Below are 8,744 nucleotides of genomic sequence, written 5' to 3' on the forward strand. Positions count from 1 at the left end.
GATATACAAAGCAATCTATCGTAGCCACTTCATCGAATCATGTTGAGATAATAGCTATTCATGAAGTAAGTCGAGAATGTGTATGGTTGAGGTCCATGATACATCTCATTCGAGAAAAATATGGTGTGAAATATGACAATCTACCCATAATTTTATACAGAGATAATGCATCATGCATAGCACATCTTAATGGAAGATTCATAAAAGGAGATAGAATAAAGCACACTTCCTCAAAGCTTTTCTACATACATGAGCTACAAAAGAATGGTGATATCAACGTGCAACAGATTCGTTCAAGTGAAAATGTGGTTGATTTATTCATCAAGTCTTCTCCAATTATAACTTTTAAGAATATGGTGCACAAAATCGAGATGCAAAGGTTCAAGGATGTTCTCATTAGAGGGAGTTAATACGCATTGTACTCTTTTTCCCTCACAAGGTTTTGTCCCACTGGGTTTTTCTTGTAAGGTTTTTAATGAGGCAACCGATATGCGTATTGTTAGAAATGTGTACTCTTTTTCATTCACTAATTTTTTTTTCCTATTGGATTTTTTCTAGTAAGGTGTTAACGAGGCACATTATCTATCTAGACATTCAAGGGGGAGTGTTATAAATGTATTTACATTATAGTGAGTGTCTATCAAGATCTACTTTGATATTTATTAGGATTTGAAGCAACTGTCTTTTACTCAAACTAGGAGTAAATTTCCCCTATAAATAGAGGGTTTTTTTTCATTATATTCACAATCTTATGATCTCTCATCCCTCGAGAGAAGAAATAAGAATCACTCTCTCTATTCTCTCTACTATTCTTCCTGTTCTTGATTATTTTATAACAACATTATGATTGATTAAAATTATCTTTTATCATAACTTTTAAGATTTTTAATTTAAGAAAATTTTTTACCATATACTTTAAACTCTTGATCCCATATATTTTAGGAGACAATATTATAAATATAATTAAATAATAATTTAAGAAAATAGTGAAAAGACGATTTTATCTAAAGAAGAAACTTTTAATGAAGAACAAAAAGCTTGAATCACTTTTCTAAGGGTCTTCACATTTTTAATATATTATAGATATAGATATAGATTATAGATAGATTATAGATTATAGATATAGATTATAGATTTAATGTTTTGTAGTTTTATTAATTAAGTTAAAAAGAAAATATTACTAAATTAAAGTTGGAAAAATAGAAAAATTACCAAAAGAGTGTCTCGTTGTTTCCTTTGTAAGCACAACAAAGTTTTCGTCAAAATATTTTCTTCCGTTGCACAATTTTCTTGTATTTTAGGACTTTTAACATAATTCTAATAAGGAAAACTTTAATAAGCGTTTTAGTTGATCTTAAATTACTAAATATTATATAAATAATCAAAGAATTATTGGAGAAAAAAGGTGAAAAGATGATTTTATCTATTGCAGAGTATTTTAATGAAGGGCAAAAAGTTCAAATCACTTTTCTAAGGGACTTTATACTTTGGGAAAAGGTTCAAATATGTCACTGAACTATCAGAAATGGCTCATTTATGCCATCAGTTAAAAGTTAAGCTCATTCATGCCATCGCCGTTACAAAACTAGTTCATCCATGCCATTACTTTTTAATGGTGGTTTTCAAAAATAGCTTTACCACATGGCCTTTTATTAGAGGTCCACATCATTAATTAAAATAAGAAAAAAGGCTCAAATATGCCATTGAACTATCAAAAATGGCTCATTTATGCCATCAGTTAAAAGTTCGGCTTATTCATACCATCATCGTTTTAAAATCAACCTACCCATGTCATTACTTTTTAATGATGGATTTTTAAAAATAACTTTGCCACGTGGTCTTTTATTATAAGTCCACGCCATTAATTAAAAGAAATCAATATTAATTTTAAAATATTTAAAATTAGTTAGTATCGAGATTATTTATTCCAGAATATATATCATGATGATGGGAAAAGTTATCACATATACTTGGAGGGATAATTGGAATAGCAGACTTCTTTTAAGCCGTTATTTGAAAATAATTTTTCAACAATGTATGCTCCACTAATTCGGGATGGGAGAAGTTATCCCATATACATGGCGGGATAGTTGGGATAACAAACTTCTTTTAAGCTGTTATTTAGAAATAATTTTTTAATAATGTATGCTCCTCTAATTCGTGATGGGAGAATATTAGAGAAGCTCTATTAATATGCCTCTTTCTTTTTCTTGTTTGCCCTAATCGTTCATTGGCTTATTTTCTTGCAACTTTGAAGTATATATTAGCGTCACTGGAATTAAAATGTAGGATAGAATTTTTGAGATTTCTGTTAAGCGTAACATTTATAATGATTTAGAATCAACTAGAAATAGCCAAAGGATATACATTAATCACTATTTCTTCTGATCAGAAAAATAGTTGTTGTTGTAGGAAAAAAATACTTTAATGGGTGTGGGTTGGGTTATGTTAAATGAACCGATTGTTTTTAATGGATCTAAGATATTTGAAATTAATATTGATTTATTTTAATTAATGTCGCGGACCTCTAATAAAAGGCCACATAGAAAACAGTTTTTGAAAACCCACCATTAAAAAGTAATGACATGGGTGAGCTGATTTTATAACGATAATGGTATGAATGAGCTGAACTTTTAACTGATGGCATAAATGTGTCATTTCTGATAGTTCAATGGCATATTTGATCCTTTTTTCTTATTTTAATTAATGACGTGGACCTTTAATAAAAGGCCACGAGGCAAAGCTGTTTTTGAAAACCACCGTTAAAAATTAATGGCATGGATGAGCCAATTTTATAACGGCGATGGCATGAATGAGCAAAATTTTAACTGATGGCATAAATGAGTCATTTCTGATAGTTCAATGGAATATTTGAGCCTTTTCCCTTATACTTTTAATATCTTGGAGATGTAGATAAGCGTGGATGTGACTATGGTATTTTTCTAAAATGGAAAAAACATAAAAACCCTCTTAAACTTGTTGCCACAACTTACTTTGTCGCTTTAACTTTACAGACGTTTAAATATCCCCCAAACAACTTTCAGGTGTATTAAATAACACCCCAAAATATAATATCACTCTCACAATAGAGAGTGTATTACACTCGCACCGCATCATTGCCATGTCAGGGTCACGTCGTTACCACGTTAGACCTACATAAAAATTATTTTAAAAAATAATTTCACTAATATATATTTTATATATTAAAAAAATATATCTACCCCCCTCACCCCTTCTTTCTTCTTCAAAAAAGTCACCCCTTTTCACAATCTTCACCCCCCCCCCCAATGCACCCCCAGCCAACCCGTCAGCTACCCGCCCTTTATTTGTTCTTCTTCTCAGATTCATTAATACGTCTTAATCCTTAATTATTAATTTAATTTTCACTAATTAGCTCTCTTTTTTCTACCCTCCATTAACATTTCTCTAATTTTCGCTACTTTTAATTTCTCTGCTCATAACACTTTGTTTTTTTTTTAAAGAAATGAATATTCTAAATTGAACATTTGAAAATTATAATAAAGATTTTTTGAAGCAAGATGGAGGTTTTTCTTGTAGTGATGATAAGGGTTTGAAAAAAAAAGGGAGGATTCAAAGAAGAAAGAAGGGGTGGAAGTTTGTAAAAGATGAAGGGAGGGGGTTGGGGTTCGAAGAAGAAGGGGGGTTCGGAAAAGATGGAAAGGGGGTGGGTTTGAAGAAGATGAAAAGGGTGGGGGTGGGTTTTACTTCCTATTATATATAATCAAATTAGTAGGACCCACCAGCACCTTTTTAAAAAAAAAATGCGCTTCAATCTTTTTTGTCACTAAGGAATAATATAATTCACGTGAAAGTTGTTTAAGAAAATATTTAAATATGTGTAAATTAAAAGTGTTAAAGTAAATTGTAGTGACAAGCTTAGGAGGATTTTTATGTTTTTTTCCTTCTAAAATAAATATTTAGTGTATAATAAATAGTTGTGTCAACTAGCCCCGAAGGCATCGCTACAAAAATAATTACTGTAAATAGTATGAATTTTTTGAGATAATTTCAGAGATTCAGTGTTGAAGAATAAACACGAGTAGTCTTTTTAGAGTTATGGATCATAGATTGATGATTCAAAAACACTCCAGGATCACCCCCTTACTAATTCAGTTATTTATTAATGTCAAGCCCCCAAAGATGCTTGAACACTTAACTATGCTTGTTAAGAAGCTAAGGACGTACATAAAGAATCTCAAATACATTTATGTTCCGAAAATAACATATTTCTCAAATAATTTTTATTGTTATAAAATAACAAAGAATAAAGAAGAAGAGTAGAGAGAAAAGAGGGAGTAATTGTTATTTCTCCTGAGAGATTCTCTTGTTGTCTTTTACAATGAAGGAAACCTTCTATTTATAGGAAAAATTTACTCCTAGTTTCTCTTTAAAAGATAGATACTTCAAATCCTGATAGATATCAACTAGCTTAGATCTTGATAGATCTTTTATATATTCTTGATAGACATTCACTATAATGTAAATACATTTATAACACTCCCCCTTGAATTTCTAATTGATAGATATTGTGCCTCGTTAAAACCTTACTAGAAAAAATTCAGTGAAAAGAAATCTAGTGAAGGAAAAAGAGTACACATCTCTAACAATATGCATATAGGCTGTCTCATTAAAAACCTTACAAGAAAAACCCAGTGGGGGAAAACCTCATAAAGAAAAAAAGAGTACGTGTATTAACTCACCTTAATGAGAATATCCTTGGACCTTTGCATCCCGATCTTGTGCACCATCTTTTTTTAAAGTTACAATTGGAAAAGACTTTGTGAATAAATTAGCCACATTGTCACTTGAACGAATCTGTTGCACGTTAATATCACCATTCTTTTGTAGCTCGTGTGTATAGAAATACTTTGATGAAGTGTGCTTCATTCTATCTCCTTTTATAAATCCTCCATTAAGATGTGTTATGCATGTTGCATTGTCTCTGTATAAAATTGTGGGTACTTTGTCACATTTCAAATAATATTTTTCTCGAATGAGAAGTATCATGGACCTCAACCACACACATTCTTAGTTTACTTCATGAATATCTATTATCTCAGCATGGTTCGATAAGGTTGGATACGATAGACTGCTTCATATATCTCCAAGATATGACAGTATCCTCATATGTGAACACATTACTTGTTTGAGATCGAGATTTATGCGGGTTAAATAAATACCCAATATCAGCATAACCAAATTGGTACTACAATCTTTAGAATAAAATAAGATCATGTGTTTGATCCCATTTCAATGTCTCAGTAGGAGCAGAACTATATCTTGCTAATAAATTAACTAAAAAAGGCTATCAAGCCTTGTAGTAGTTGCAAGATACATTAGTGCATCAATTGCACTAAGATATGCTACTTTAAGACCGATCTAATTTGATATGCTTCTCATTTCAGCAAATAATCTATCGTTTTTTAAACTCTCCAAGAGTTCCAATAATTTTTAAGCTATAAGCTTATACAATATAAAGATTATAAATAAGTTTTCCAGAAATTTTTATATGCTTCAAACATTTTGAATCCTTAAAAAGTTTTGATATAAATTTTGTCAAGTGACAATATTCAGCATATCATGTGTGATATCTTCAAGTGTCTGGAATGCAAATCAAATAAGTTTTATGCTTACCAAGATGCATCATTTCATGTCACTTGATAAATGTTTCTACGTCAGCATGCTTAAATAAACATAGAATTCAGATTCATGTAATCTTTTATAATATTGCGCCAATATTGTATCAAAGCTATTAATGATATATCATTTCATATCGATTCACGGTGTGACATAACATTTTGAGATCTCATCACTTCATTATTTTCAGGCACCTGAATCTTTCATAAGGTTTCATGAAGTGCTATGTCGTATACTCTTCAAGAGCATATTGCTTTCTTATAATGATTATTTGCTCCTTATTTTTTCAAGAATTATTTCATTTGGAACCGATTGATCTACCACGCTTCACCCATGCATAGACTTTTTCCATTAAGGATACAAGATAGGAGCACTTACAGCTTAAACATGAGATGTTTTCGGTATTTGACTTGAGTTATCCTTTGAATGAGGATTCGATGATAATTCCTAACATATTTCATAGCTGCTTATAATCCCCTTTATGTTAGAAAAAATAACATACATCCTCCATCTTCTTTGAGGAATCGATCTTTGTGCATTATGGTATATTCATAATCGTATACCGCACATCAACTATTAAATGGAATAGTTGGTTCCTGACCTTGAACCAATTAAGAGGGAAGAAATAAACATAATTTATTGGTCTAATGCATGCAAGTGCTATTGTATGCAACATATCATATTTCAGACAAACACACAAAGCTTTATTTTTATTAGCAATGATTTAGTTATTTATCGAAGACATTTAATCTCAAACCATCATCATCAAGATGAATTGTCTTGATTACACAATTTGAAAGATATGCTCTTAACTCAATTTTATTGATCAAGTAACTTTATGAATGTCAAACTGCAGGTTGACAATAAATGTACAAATGATCATCTTATATCGATGCATCTTAATAGATCACATGACTGGTCGGGCCCATATTCACCTTTTAATTTTATAGATTTTGAGGGATCAAATCCCTATATTAGTTGGTCCAACCAACTTATCATGAGAACACACAACATTAAAAGTTCATGAAGAATTTTCTAATTCTTCAATATTTGCTTAATACTTAATATGCACATCTTTGGAATGTCGCAATCGTTCATGTCAATTTATGAACTTTTATACTAGTAAACTCCAAGTTTACCATGACATGTACTTTTTTCTTTAGTAAATTTTAGATTTACTATTACATGAATAAATTTCAGATTTACTATTATGGAAAAAACTTTTTGGCCATAAAATTTGGCCATAATAGTAATAAATGCTATTCACATTATAAACTAATTTATTTTAAGACATTTTTACCCTTTTCATCCTAAATTTAAATTTCTAACATTACTTTATTTATTATACCATTTTTCAATACATTGAAAACTATCCCAATACATGGGAATGAATAATTTATTTATTTAATTATAATTATTTAATTTTATTAGTTGGAAATTACACAATTAAAAAATTATCAAATGTTGTAATATGTTATTAAGAAAATAAAAATTAATTAGTACAAGTTTATTTATTAATTGTTAGTTATATTTTTTCTTTTTTACATTTGTAGTTGTTTAATTTTTGTTCAACTTTTAATTATGTAGTATAGTTTATACTTTGTACATGTTTTAAAATATTTAATTAAATTATTTTACTTAATTTTTATCTAGTTCGATTTTATGATTTTTTTAATGAATATGAAAATTATTGTATGGAAATAGAGTTTTAACGGTGAATTTCCGAAATAGTCAGCTAAGTTTTAAAAATTTTCTTCAAATATCACTTATATTTTATTTAGGATCACAATATCACTCAACTATCACTTTTTTCCTCAAAAAATAGTAAATACCTCAAAAGTCTTCTTCTCTCTTGGTTGACATGAATGACACTAATTTTTTTTTTTAAAGACTAGACCTATTTAACTCATCAAACTCATTCAATCAAACTATAGTTCTTTTTTCCTTTGAAAGAATGCATTAATTTATTAAAAAAAATTATACTTAGAAAAACTTTATCGGTACTAAAACTTGAAATATATTTTTTCATGGGTTATTTTTGTCATTGGCCACTCATAATTTTTTAATTTCCTACAAAAATTATTTTTATGTTTTTAGAGATAATAATATGACTCAACTTTCACTATTATTCTAAAAAAAAAATAAGTATCGTATATGTCTCTTTCTCTTCTAATTGGCGGACCATGTTATTAAATTATTTTTTTTAATAAGAGACTTATTTAAATCATCAAACTTATTTAGTCAAAATTATATTCTTATTATTTTCTTTAAAATATATTAATTATTAAGAAAAAACTTTCATGCTTAGAAATCTTTTATCATTACTTAAACTTTCAATTTTTTTCTAAAGTTATTGTTTTGGATTATTATAAATATTATTGGAGTCGCTTATAAAAATTCCATTTTGTTTTTGCTAAGAAAATAATATCACTCAATTATTAATATTTTTTCAAAAAATACTAAGTACCTCGAAAGTTTCCTCCTCTTCTAATTAGCATGTCATATCAGTAAACCATCATTTTTTAAAAAATAATAAACATATTAACTCCACAAACTCATTTAACAAAAATAATAGTTTTATCTTTTTAAAAATATATATTATTTTATTAAGAAGAAATTCTTATACTTAGGTATTTATACTTTTTTTATAGAGTTAATTTCCTAGATAATCATTCTGGTTTTTATATATAATTGCCTACAAAGATCAGTTATTTTCTAAATAAAATAATACCACTAAATTACATAAGTTATCTAGATATTTTAATTTACATTTAAAATAATATGATAAAGATTAAGTATGGTAAAGAATTGCTAAACAGTAAAATTAAACTAATGCATTTTTGTAAAAAAAGGAATAAAACTATAATTTTGAGTAAATGAGCTTGATGAATTAAATGATTTATTATTTAAAATTGTGATTTTAATGACATGACATGTCAACTAAGAGAAAGAATATTTTTGAGGAATAGTTGAGTAATATTGTGGTCCTAAATGAAATATAAGTGATATTGAAAGAAATTCTCAAATTCACTCAGAATTTTAATAATAACATGTTTTGGCATTTTTAATTTTTTTTTTATTTTATA

Source organism: Capsicum annuum, chromosome 11 (genome assembly GCF_002878395.1).
Source record: "Capsicum annuum cultivar UCD-10X-F1 chromosome 11, UCD10Xv1.1, whole genome shotgun sequence".
In the NCBI taxonomy this organism is placed as follows: Eukaryota; Viridiplantae; Streptophyta; class Magnoliopsida; order Solanales; family Solanaceae; genus Capsicum; species Capsicum annuum.